The sequence below is a fragment of the Delphinapterus leucas genome, chromosome 15 (genome assembly GCF_059928025.1).
Source record: "Delphinapterus leucas isolate spDelLeu-1000000601 "Yukka" chromosome 15, BTC_Dleu_Yukka2, whole genome shotgun sequence".
Classification (NCBI taxonomy): Eukaryota; Metazoa; Chordata; class Mammalia; order Artiodactyla; family Monodontidae; genus Delphinapterus; species Delphinapterus leucas.
The window spans coordinates 58,130,630-58,144,307 of record NC_143143.1 but is presented as its reverse complement, the minus strand read 5'-3'; the positions used below and the strand labels follow the sequence as shown (position 1 = coordinate 58,144,307).

General features: G+C 39.5%; 1 long non-coding RNA gene across 3 annotated transcripts in view; it reads left to right on the top strand.

Annotated features, from left to right (window-relative positions):
* The window catches only part of LOC149747464 (uncharacterized), a 30,601-nt gene extending 19,051 nt beyond the window's left edge, over nt 1–11,550 (top strand). For all 3 annotated transcript variants that reach the window (XR_016387878.1, XR_016387877.1, XR_016387876.1), the window contains one exon: nt 3,772–11,550. This is a non-coding gene — a long non-coding RNA (uncharacterized LOC149747464). The remainder of the gene's footprint in view (nt 1–3,771) is intronic.
* The last annotated feature ends 2,128 nt before the right edge of the window (nt 11,551–13,678 follow it).

Here is a 13,678-nt window from a genome sequence, read left to right as displayed (position 1 = left end):
ACATGCAGAGAGTCTGCCTGCCGATGCAGGGGACACGGGATCATGCCCCGGTCTGGGAAGATCCTGCATGCCGCGGAGCGGCTGGGCCCGTGAGCCATGGCCGCTGAGCCTGTGCGTCCAGAGCCTGTGCTCCGCAACGGGAGAGGCCACAGCGGTGAGAGGCCCACGTACCGCAAAAAAAAAAAAAAAAAAGATACATGCACACCAACGTTCATAGCAGCACTATTTACAATCTCTAAGACATGGAAGCAACCTAAAAGTCCATTGACAAATGAATAGATAAAGAAGATGTGGTATATATATATATATATATATATATATATATATAAAATGGAATATTACCATAAAAAGAATGAAATAATGTCATTTGAAGCAACATCAATGGAGCCAGAGATTATCATATTAAGTGAAATGGAATCTAAAAAAAATGACACAAATGAACTTTTTTACAAACAGAAATAGACTCACAGACATAGAAATCAAACTTATGGTTACCAAAGGGGAAAGGCTGGGGAGGGATAAATTTGGAATTTGGAATCAACAGATACAGACTACTATATATAAAATAAACAACAAGGACCTACTGTATAGCACAGATAACTATATCCAGTATCTTGTAATAACCTGTTATGGAAAAGAATCTGAAAATAATATAACTGAATCATTTTGCTGTACACCTGAAACATTGTAAATCAACTGTACTTCAACAAAAACGAAGTAGCAGTATGGTTACTTTGGCACAAAAAACAGACATGCAGGTCAATGGAACAGAATAGAGAGCCCAGAAGTGAACCCACAGTTATATGGGCGATTATTCTACAACGAAGGAGGCAAGAATACACATTGGGGAAAAGAAAGCCTCTTCAATCAATGATGTAAAAATTGTGAAAATCGGACAGCAACATGAAAATCAAACTGGAATACTCTGTCACACAATGCACAAGAATAAATTCAAAATTGATTAAAGAGTTAAATGTCAGACCTGAAACCATAAAACTTCTAGACGAAAACATAGGCAGTAAGCTATTTGACATTGGTTTAGTAATATTTTTAAGGATATGTCTCCTCAGGCAAGGGAAACAAAAGCAAAAATCAGCAAATGAGAGTACATCAAACTAAAAAGCTACTGCACAGCAAAGGAAACTATCAACAAAATGAAAAGGCTGCCTACTGAATTGGAGTAGGTATTTGCAAATCATATATCTGATAAGGGGTTAATGTCCAAAATATGTGAAGAACTCATACAACTCACCATCAAAAAAATGAACAGCCAGTTAAAAAATAGGGAGAAGACCTGAAATATTTTCCCAAAGAATACATACAAATAGCCAACAAGCACATGAAAAGATGATAAACATCAGTAACCACTGGGTAAATGCAAATCAAAACCACAATGAGATATCACCTCATACCTGTCAGAATGGCTATTACCAAAAAGACAACAAATAATAAGTGTTGGCAAGGATGTGGAGAGAAGGGAACACTTGTACACTGTTGGTAGGAATGTAAATTGGTGTAGCTGCTATGGAAAACAGTACGGAGTTTCCTCAAAATATTAAAAATAGATCTGCCATATGATCTAGCAATTTCGCTCCTGGGTATTTATCTGAAGAAAATAAAAACACTAATTAGAAAAAATATATGCACCCCTATGATCATTGAAGCATTATTTACAATAGTCAAGATATGGAAGCAACCTAAGTGTCCATAGATAGATGAATGTATAAAAAGATGTGGTTGTATATGTAATATGAATATTACTCAGCCATAAAAAAGAATGAAATCTAGCCATTGTGACAATGTGGTTGGACCTAGAGAGTATTATGCTATGTGAAATAAGTTAGAGAAAGAATTACTGTATCATTTGTTAAAAAACAAAACAAATGAACAAACGTAAAACAACAGAAACAGAGTTATAGATACAGAGAACAAGCAGCTGTTTTCCAGAGGGGAGGTGGGTGAGGGAAGGAAAGAAGGTAAGGGAGATTAAGAGGTACAAACTTCCAGTTGCAAAATAACTGAGTCACAGTATGAAATGTACAGTGTGGGGAATATAGTCAATAACTATGTAATATTTTTGTATAGTGACTTATCGTGACTAGACTTATTGTGGTGATCATTTTGAAATGTATATAAATATCGAATGACTATTTTCTATAATAGGAACTAACATTATAGATCAATTATACTTCAAAAACAAGCAAGCAAACAAACAAACTTATAGAAAAAGAGATCAGATTTGTGGTTACTAGAGGTGGGGTTGGAGGGAGGGTGAATTGGATGAAGGGAGCCAAAAAGCACAAACTTCCAGTTATAAGATAGAGAAGTACTAAGAATGTAATGTATAACATGATAAATATAATTAACTCTGTTGTGTGTTATTAGTGAAAGTTGTTAAGTACATCCTAAGAGTTACATCACAATGAAGAAAATTTTTTAATTTCTTTAATTTTGTATCTGTATTAGATGGATGTTCACTAAACTTACTGTGGTAATCATTTCATGATGTATATAAGTCAATCATGCTGTACACCTTAAACTTATATAGTGTGGTATGTCCATTATATCTCGATGAAACCAAATAAAAATATAAATGTGCTCAGGATCTCCTTTGGGAGCTTCCTAGCTGAGGTCAGCCACAGACAGAGAAAATGGAGGCACTATTTCCCCGGGGTGATGTGCCCTGCCCAGACTTGCTGTTGTGTTGAAGGATGCCTGTCAGTATGGATTCTCCCAAGAGCAGACCCTGCGATAGGGCTGGGATGCAGGTAATTGACTTGGGAGGTGATCCTAGGAAATAGAAGTGAAGAAATGGGGAAAGCAAGCTATGGAAGGGGGAGAAGTCAATAACAATTACTGCCATGAACAACTGGGGCTCCATCCTGCTGGGAACCCACTGAGAAACTTTGTGGAACAGCCTCAACACTGTCCTCCTAAATGATGAGGAAGCTGGAGTAAATTACCCACTGACTTCCATCCCCCCCCCACCGCTTATAGATCACCATAAGGAAATCAAGTTATGTCTGCACAGCAAGGTGAGCTGCTTAGCTCATCTCCTGCCTCTATCATGACCACCACCATTAGAACAGCACCATCACCACAATTTCTGCCCCTCCTGAGTTCTCCCACTCAACTGTGTCACTACCTTTTCTCTTTGCTGTGTTCTTAGGTCTGAGCTTGAAAGAGGAAGTGAAGCGGGAAGATACCTGCCTACAACCCATTCTAGGAAAAAGGAACTATAGTGGTGTGCTTCCTCCATTTCCAATGTATCCAGTCCACCCAAATAACTCTCAACCACCCTCACATCATCCCAAAGCAAGGGACTGGAAAGAGGGAGAAGGCAAAAAAGCAGGCAGGCTTTCTAGAATGACTTCTGTCATCACAGAGTCATAGAAGCAGAGCTAGAAGGGATGAGCTCTGGCATTAGAAAGATGACAGTATATTTTGCTTCTCCCACTACTGCAACACCTCCTCTAGGCAAGCTTCCCTGGTTTATCTTGACTTTCTTCCCTTCCGACCTACATGATCATAATTGGGGCTCAGCCCTTCATGCCCTCAGAGGCAGACTAAGGCTATGACTGGGAGAAGAAGCTTGAACTCTGTAGAGGGGAGTATCCTCCATGCGGAGATACAGCTTCTTTTGCAGGCCCCTGGCTCCCTTACCTGGAGCTCTCACTCACCTGTCTGTCACCCACAGGAGCTCACAAGGAGAGGAATGTTAGGAGGTAATAACTTCCTAATGTCACCAGGATTGTTTTTTCTTTTTTCCAGGTTAAGATGCTGAATTGAACCCACACATCTAATTTTGCTCCCTCCTGAAACCCACTACAACTAATGTAAAAGGATTGCTTTTTAAAAAGATAGAAACTCACGAGGACAGAGAGAACAGAAGATACAGGAGCATAAAAGAATTTTGGAAGATGGACAACAGATGAATGAGTGCTAATTGACTTAGCAGTCCCAAGAAAACTGACACCCAGCGAAAGCTAAGAACAGGCCTGCTTTCATGGCAAAATCCTTAAAAAAAAAAAAAAAAGGAATTGGCAGTTTTAGATACCTCTGGAACTGCATAAGCCAAAAATCAGGAGAACTAGGTGAAAGGTGACTAAGAAGCATTTAAAATCCTGGTTCTTCTCTCACCCTCCATGCTCAGGGCTCCTCTCCCACCAGGAGGAGGGCTGGAGATTTAGTCTCTGGAGAGGGTAAAACAGAGGGTCTCTGGACTGGAGGCATCAAGCACAGCTGAGGACAAAGGTTTCATGTGTAGAACAGTGGCATAAAGTGAACATTTACTCACTGCAGGCTGAGATCCTCAGCTTTCTTTTCTACTTACTTCCAAATCACTAGCAGCTATTCTCCACCCCTCTTCTTTGGAACTCTGACTAGTCAAAAAAGAAAGAACTAAGGATACTGGCTTTCGTGTTTCCAATAAATGACCACCTATGTCTCCCAGCAGTGAATTCTGAGTTGACAAGCCTGACTCCTGCACTGAGGGCTCCCAATAAGCTTTTCAGGCCTTTACTCTTAAGAGCAGATGACCAAATTTCATATCTTAGGTTCCTTAGAAACAGAGGCTGAGATGAGAATTCAGGTGCACATGATTTATTGAGGATGGGCTCTCTGGAGAAGCCTCCTCCTCCTCTCATTTCCCACCTCTTCTCCCTCAGAAGCAGCAGGGGAAGGAGCTGAGCAAGGATGTGATCTCAGCTGGAGTCTAGCCTCAGTCAGATCCCACAGAGAGCCCTGAAATGTGAATTGCACCACAGAGTTGATCTCACCTTGAAGCAAGAGGGCTGTTTCGTACCCACATATGAATCGGTCACTGACTGCAGGCTGCCAGAAAAGAGACCATAACCTCCCAGGAAAGGCAGCTTCTGACTGAGGACAATTCTCTAGAGAAGGGGACTGCTCTGATCCATTAACAACCAACATTCACAGCCGCTGTAGGTATGGGCAGGACACTAATAACATCCACTGCAGAATACCATATATCTGAGGAAATAGCTAACATGGAAAATAGGGAACAAATAATAAAACAAATCAAAACAAACAAACTATCAAAATAAACAGGAAAAAGCAACTTGGAAGAAACCAAGACTTACTTTCAAGAGTAACAAAGGATATTACAGCCATGAAACAAGAATAAGGTAATATTTTAAAAGACAGGAAACGAAAATATGCTTTTAAAACAAACAGAAAAATGATAGCAGAAATGAAAAACTCAATAGATTGTTTGGGAAGTAAAGTCTGGGTTGTCTCCCAGAAAAATAAAACCAAAATGCAAAACAATGAAAAATAGGAAAGAAAAGAGGAATGTAGGAGGAAGAGTATAGAAGGTTTAACATCTGAATAACAGGCATTCCAGAAGGAGAGGGGAGGAAATTATTAATGAAGTAATTCAAGAAAAATTTCTCAAACTGAAAAGAACACAAATTTCCAGTTTGAAAGGGCCTACCATATACCTAGTTCAGTAGGAAAAAATAGTCCTACCAAGGCAGATGCTTGTGAAATTTCAGAATCCTGGGGACAAAGAGCAGATTCCACAATCCTGAATAGAGAAAAAAAGAGTCATATACAAAGTCTCAAGAATAGAATGGCTTCAGACCACTCTTCACTGGAACTGTTCCAACACCACTGGAAGGTAGAATACTAGAGTAATAGCTTCAAGATTCTAAAAGAAAATGGTTTCCAATGTAGAATTTTATACCCAGGCAAACTATATCAATCAAGAAGCAAGTAGAATAACACAATTTCAGATAGGCACAGTCTCATGCTTCCTTTTCTAGTAAATAACTGAAGGATGTGTTCTACCAAACCAAGGTAGTAAACCGAAGAGGACACAGGAAGCAAGGGATCCAACACAGTGGGGAGGTTTGGGAATCCCCATGAGGTTGATATTGGGTGAACAAAGAGGATTGGAGGAGAGAGACTAAGACACAGATATGTTAAGGACTGTCATCACCAAGATGACACTGCCATTGTGCAATCTTTATAATGAGTTTTCCTTAGAGGCACAGACCTTTGAGGTAAATTGGCTAAATGACAGAGACCCCACTTATTGTTGGAAAGAGAACTATACTAATACTGTTGAGGCTTGGCATTCAGTCCTGGCTTTGTCTTGAAGTCGCTGTGGGAGGGTCTCCTTCCCTCCCTGGACCTCAGGATTCTCCTCTGTAAGCGTCAAGGATAGACTATGTGAATTCCATGTGTCTTTAAGGCTATCTGTGCCTCTGTGAAATTTATTCTTCATAGTATACAGTTCTATGGGTTTTGAAAAATGCATAGTCATGGAACCACCTCCACAATTATGCTGCAGAATAGTTCCATCACACTAAAAAATGTTCTCATGCTACCCTTCTGTAGTCAACCCCCTCCTTTCAATCCCTTGAAACCACTGATCTATTATCTATCCTTACAGTTCTACCTTTTCTAGAATGTCGTATAAATGGAATCATACAGTATGAAGCCTTTTGAGTCTGGCTTCCTTTATTTAACACAACGCATTTCGTTTGACATACTGACCAGCACTTACCACTGATATTGTTTTTAGTTCTTCCCCAAAGCAGACTCTGAGACAAGAATTCAAATGCAAGAAGTGTGGGAAGTGATCCCAGAAAGTACCAGTTAGGTGAATGAAGAAGTGATATAGGGAAGGGGAGGAAGCCAATACAGGGTGTGTTTTTTCAAGTGAGATATCACTGTGGGCAACAAATTCTAACCTCTTGGGACTTTGGAATCCAGTGCAGAACACACACTGCAGAGATGTCTGGCCCAAGAGGTGAAGAAGTTGGGATATTTATCCACCAACTCCCTGTTCATCATTGATTGAGGGTTGCTAGAAGCCTTAATTCTCCAGCACTTGTGGCTTGCCTGGTACATAGACCAAACATGTTCCTGCGGAGAGAAAAAAAAAAAAGCCCTAAGGCAGAATATAGGCAGTTATAGGTGCTCATAGTAAGCAGCATTTGGTGTGTAGAGGTGAGTGCCAAGGGGATGTGTGGGGTGCCGACAGCATCAACTACACCCTGCCACCTCCAATGAAAGAGTGAAGCTCTCATGTACCACAAAACAATTTCAGAGAAGGAGCCTTGGGGGATTCTGAAGTGGGAACCTGAGAAGACAGGACAATGAACCTAGGGTCCCATTGGAAGAATTCTAAGGATGGGAACCTTTTGCCTTGAGAGTAGAAGAGGGCCTCTGAGAGGTAAGACTATACTGATGGACACCCCCCCAAAATAGGGCTATGTTCCCACTGCTAAATCTCACCCAAGCCACCTACCCTCTCCTCCATTAGAGTCAATGCCCTGATGTGAACATTAGGGACTTTTCTCTGGACAGTTGGTAAAATTGGCTTTTATTATTTACTTAGAACGCTTAGCTGTTTTCTTCTAGCAAATTATTGGTGTAATGGTTGTGCATCTCGGCAGAAAAATGCAGATGTGCAAGAATATCTTTCAATTTCCACAACCTAAATCGAACTCAATTTCTACTGCAATCTTCATTTTGTGTTGGTGTCACCTTAATCTCAGTCGGTTGTTGCCCAAGTTTCCAGGATGCTTTCAGAAATCCAAAGTGTTGGCAGGTGGCTTTTGGTCTGTATCATCACTGTCCACGTCAGCATCATACAAGATATGCTCTTTCAACCTTGTCTTTGCTGGTCAGTTCACACGAGCCCTTGCTGGCCTAACCCTCATCGTTGACTGAATGGTTCCCTGGGGCCTAGGTGTCTCTCAGCCAACTCCTGTGCCCCTATTGATCCACAGGATATTCTAATGTTCTGTGATGGGCCAAGGGGACTTGGTGGGTTCTCCAGACTTTCTGGGCTATTAAAAAATGTACACAACTCATTCTATTACTTCCATACTTTGATGGCTCTTGGGAGCCCTCACAGGGCTGGCTCAACCTGCCATGTGCACACAGCCAACTCTATTGGGAGGTCTTACTGCCACCCTGAGCTCTACCCAGGGTTCTCTCTGCGCTTGGATTTCCCACACTGATCTGGGTTTCACTGAGGAAAGAAAACAAGATATAGAGTCCCTTTTTTCAGACACTCACCATCATGTAATTCTCCTCACTACCATTTTGGGGATTTATTCTGGTGTAGGTATGTATGAGTGAGTGCTTGCTCTCAAGTCAGATGCATTCTCTCTAACATGTTATATTGTCTACACATGTATTCCTCTAGGTTTCTTTCTAGTGGACTTTTAATTTTGAGATAATTGTAGGTTCACATGAATCTGTAAGTAATAATACAGAAAAATCCTTGTATCCTTCATCCGTTTTCTCCCAATGGTTACATATTGCATAACTATTGACATTAATATGATATACCAATATTACTCAGTTTTCTGTTTATAAGCGTTTGTGTGTGTGTGTATGTATGTATTTAGTTTTATGCAATTTATCACAGATGTAGATTCTTATAATCACTGCCATACTTGAGATTACAAAACTATGTGATCACAAAGCTCCCTTATGCTGTCCTTTTATAGCCACACCTACATTCCTTCCACCTCACTCCCCCCAAGGTATCCCTAACTCTCAGCAACTACTAACAGATTCTCCATATGTGTACTTTTGTCATTTCCAGTATGTTATGTAATGAAATCATACAATATGTAAACTTTGAGGTTTATTTACACAGCATATTCCCTGGAGATTCATCCAAGTTGTGTGTATCAATAATTTGTTCCCTTTTATTACTGAGTACTATTCCATGGCATGGATGTTCCACAGTTTATTTAACCATTTGCACATTGAAGGACATTCAAATTGTTTCCAGTTTTGACTATTATGAGTAGTCAAAACAATACAATAGTGATGAACATTTGTTTACAGGTTTTTTTGTGTGAATATAATTTCTCTGGGATAAATGTCCAAGCGTGCAATTGCTGAGTCATATGGAAGTTGCCAAATTGTTTTCCAGAGTAGCTGTACCATTTTACATTCCCACCAGTAATGTATGAGTGATTCAGATTCTCTGTATTCTTGTCAGCATTTGGTGTTGTCACAACTTTTAATTTTAGCCATTCTGGTAGGTGTGTAGTGATATCTCATTGTAGTTTTACTTTGCATTTTCCTAATGGCTAATGATATTGAATATTTTTTTCATTTACTTATTTGCCATCTGTATATCTTCTTTGGTGAAATGTTTGGTCAGCTTTTTTGTTCATTTTCTAATTGGATTTTGTGGGGTTTTCTTTGTTTTGTTTTTACTGTTGAGTTTTGAGAGTTCTTTATATATTCTAGATAGTAGTCTTTTATTGGATATGTGATTTGAAAGTATTTTCTCCCAGTCTGTGGCTTTTCTTTTCATCCTCTTAAAGTGTCTTTCAAAACGTTTTTAATTTTGATGAAGTCCAGTTTATCAAAATTTTTCTTTTATGGATTGTGCTTTTGATGTCAAATTTAAGAACTCTTTACCTAGTCTTAGATCCTGAGATTTTCTCCTAAGTTTTTTCCTAAAAATTTTATTTTACATTTAAGTCCATGACTCATGACTCATTTTGAGTTAATTTTTGTATAAGATGTGATATTTAGATTGAAGGTTTTGTTTTGTCTTGTTTTTTGCCTTTAGATGTCCAATTGTTCCAGAACCATTTGTAGAGAAGGCTATCCTCCTTCTGTTGAATTGTGTTTGCACCTTTGTAAGAAATCAGTTAGGCATATTTGTGTGTGATGTATTTCTGGGTTTTCTATTCTGTTCCATTGATCTATGTGTCTATCCTTTTGTCATATATTGTATGTATGATTTCAATCATTTTAAATTAGTTGAGGTTTGTTTTATGGCCCAGGATATGGTTTATCTTGGTGAATATTCTATGAATTCTTGAAAAGAATGTATGTGCTGTTATTACTGGTTGCAGTATTTTTTATATGCCAATTATATCCTTTTGGTTGATGGTGTTGTTGAGATTTTCTGCATCCTTATTCATTCTCTAATGGTTTAATCATCTGCTGAGAATGGGGTGGAAGTCTCCACTTATAATTGTGGGTTTGCCTTTTTCTCCTTTCAACTCTATCAGCTTTTGCCTCATATATTTTGAGACGCTTTCCCATGTACACATTTAGGATCCTTGTGCTTTCCTTGTGGATGGGTCTTTTTTTCTTCTCTTTTCTTTTTTTTTTTTGATCCTTTTATTCTTATGTAATGTTGCTCTTTGTCTCTAGCAGGAAAATTATTAACCCCATTTACAAATGAGGAAACTGAAGTGTGAAAGAATTTAAAACTAGGTCTAAAAATGAAGGAAATAGAAAATCACCACTAGGCCAACCCTACAGTGATAACAGTTGCAGGCAAGATCCATTGGTGGTTGCTAAAGTTAGTGGAAGAAAATTTGATGAGAAACAAAATCTGAAAGTATCTTCTCAGCATATTTATTAATTATAAAGGAAAAATATATAAATGGAGAATTCTGGCTGACACCACTTTAACCAAGGGATCAAGGTTATTAAGATCACTAGTAATAACAATATTGACATTACATACCCCCTGACGTGAAGGGTACACTATTGCTTCTCACCTCAATCTAATTATGATAAAACACCAGGTAACCCCACTTTGAGAGACAGTATACAGAGTCCCACAGAGATGCCTGGATTAGAACCCAGAGCCCATGCTCTTTACACTCTAGTTCAGGAGAGGTATGGAAGCCAAGGATATGGGGGTGTCTCCTTTCTGAGTGGCCTGTACTCACTCCACTGCTGACTGGACATACACTCACCTCACTGCTCGGGACTCACTACTTCAGTCTGCTCTGTGGCTAGAATCCACATCTCTTTGCCTGAGGGCTTTCTCCAAAGCATGAAGGTAGTTCTGTTTGTGCTGGCCAGAGACCAGAACACCCTCCCACCATTCCTACGTGGCCCTCAATCAATGACTGAGAGGAGTAGGTGCATAGACATCCCAGTTCCCTTTCTCATCTGGCAGGGGTTGGGGGGGAGGAGTAACACTGCGGCATGTTCTACATTGGCTCCCAGAGTTCCTTTGTGGGATTGAGCCCTAATTGCCCACTGGTAGCTTATTGATAATGCACCTTTATTGGCTGCCTTCCCTACCCTATCTCATTTTCCCACTCCCCTGTTAATGTTTCCTGGCATCACCTCTCAATTAAACTACTTGAACCTAATTCCTTGTTTGAGAGTCTGCTTCTGGAAGAACCTCATCTAAGGCAAATGGCTGAAGGGCACCGATATCCTTCAGTCACAGAGAGATTGCAACTAGCAAAGACATTATGCATGGGCTGCCAGGAACTGTATAGTACACTCAGATGGTGTACTATACAATTACTGGAGTTGTACAAATTGATGCTTATATTAGTTTCACATTGCTGCTGTAACAAAGTAGCTTAAAACAGTACAAATTTGTTATCTTGCAGTTCTGGAGGTCAGAAGTTCAAAATGTGTTTCACTGCACTAAAATCAAGGTATTGGCAGCTCTGTGATCATTTCAGAGCCACTGACTAGGAGAGGATCTATTTCCTTGCCTTTTTCAACCTCTTGAGGCTTCCTGTATTCCTTGATTTGTGGCCCCTTTCTCCATCTTCAAAGTCAGCAGTGTAATACCTTAATATTTCTTTCTCTTTCTCTCCTCTGTTTCCACCATTACATCTCCTTCTCTGACTCTCCTGCCTCCCTCCTTCCTTTGCAAGGACGCTTGTGATTACATTGGACTCACCTGGATAATCCAGAATAATCTCCTTATCTCAAGTTCCTTAATTTAATTACATCACAAAGACCTTTATGCCATATAAGGTAACATATTCCCAGGTTCAGATTAGGACGTAGATTTCTTGGGGGGCCATTATTCTGCCTATCACAGCATATATGGTTAAGGGTCCAGAATAAAGAGTGTGTGAGAGAATGCACAGTGCAGAGAAAGCACTGTGAGGTAGGGGAAGTCGGCAAAAAGGGTTATGATATAAAATGGAGAGATACATAGAGGAAGACATATTTCTGTTGTTTTATATGTATATACATATAATATATATTTATACAATTTATATGTAATGTATATTATCAACAAATTATCAGTATATAAATAAATAAATAATATGTATATATATTATATATACACAGAGAGAGAGAGGAGAGAGAGAGAGAGAGAGAGAGAGTGTGTGTGTGTGTGTGTGTGTGTGTGTGTGTGTGTGTGTGCCTTAGGGGAGTGAGGTGGAGGAAGTGAGCCTAGTGAAATAGTGATAGGGTCTGGAAGGAACAAGAGGAACTGTAAGAAGGAAATAGGTAGGGTGGGTCTACTTCTGAGGAACTGGCCCTGTCTGAGGTAAGGCTGCAGAGAGGTGAAATCAGTGGATTTTACAGAGAGAAGTTTTTTGTTGTCGTTGTTGTTTTTTAATTCGGGTATAGTTGCCTTATTATGTTGTGTTAGTTTTTGCTGTACAGTGAAGTGAATCAGCTATATGTTATACATATATCCCTTCTTTTTCGGATTTCCTTCCCATTTAGTTCACCAAAGAGCACTGAAGTGTTCCCTGTACTATACAGTCTATTCTCATTTGCTATCTGTTTTATACATAGTAGTGTATATATGTCAATCCCAATCTCCCAATTCATCCCACCCCACCTTTCCTGCCTTGGTCTCCATACGTTTGTTCTCTACATACATCTGTGTCTCTATTTCTGCTTTGCATATAGGTTCATCTGTACAATTTTTCTGGATTCCACATCTAAGCATTAATGTATGATATTTGTTTTTCTCTTTCTGACTTACTTCACTCTGTAAGATAGTTTCTAGGTCCATCCACGTCTCTGCAAATGGCACAATTTATTTCCTTTTATGGCTGAGTAATATTCCATTGTATATATGTACCACATCTTCTTCATCCATTCCTCTGTTCATGGACATTTGGGTTGCTTCCATGTCCTGGCTATTGTAAATAGTGCTGAAATGAACAATGGGGTGCATGTATCTTATGGAATTATGATTTTCTCCAGATATATGCCCAGGAATGGGATTGCTGGGTCATATGGTAGTTCTATTTTTAGTTTTTAAAGGAACCTCCATACTGTTCTCCATAGTGGCTGTATCAATTTAAATTCCCACCAACATTGTAAAAGGGTTCCCTCTTCTCTACATCCTCTCTAGCATTTATTGTTTGTAGAGTTTTTGATTATGGCCATTCTGACCAGTGTGAGGTAATACCTCATTGTAGTTTTGATTTGCATTTCTCTAATAACTAATGATGTTGAGCATCTTTTCATGTGCTCTTTGGCCATCTGTATGTCTTCTTTGGAGAAATGTCTATTTAGGTCTTCTGCCCATTTTAAATTGGGTTGTTTGTTTTTTTTCATATTGAGCTGCATGAGCTGTTTGTATATTTTGGAGATTAATCCCTTGTCACTTGCTCATTTGCAAATATTTTCTCCCATTCTGAGGGTTGTCTTTTTGTCTTGTTATGGTTTCCTTTGCTGTGTAAAAGCTTTTAAGTTTAATTAGGTCCCATTTGTTTATTTTTGTTTTTATTTTCATTACTCTAGGTGGTGAACCAAAAAAGATCTTAAAAAAAAAAAAGAACTTGCTGGGCTTCCCTGGTGGCGCAGTTGTTAAGAATCCGCCTGCCATTGCAGGGGATACGGGTTCAAGCCCTGGTCCGGGAAGATCCCACATGCCGTGGAGCAGCTAAGCCCGTGCACCACTACTACTGAGCCCGTGCACCACAAC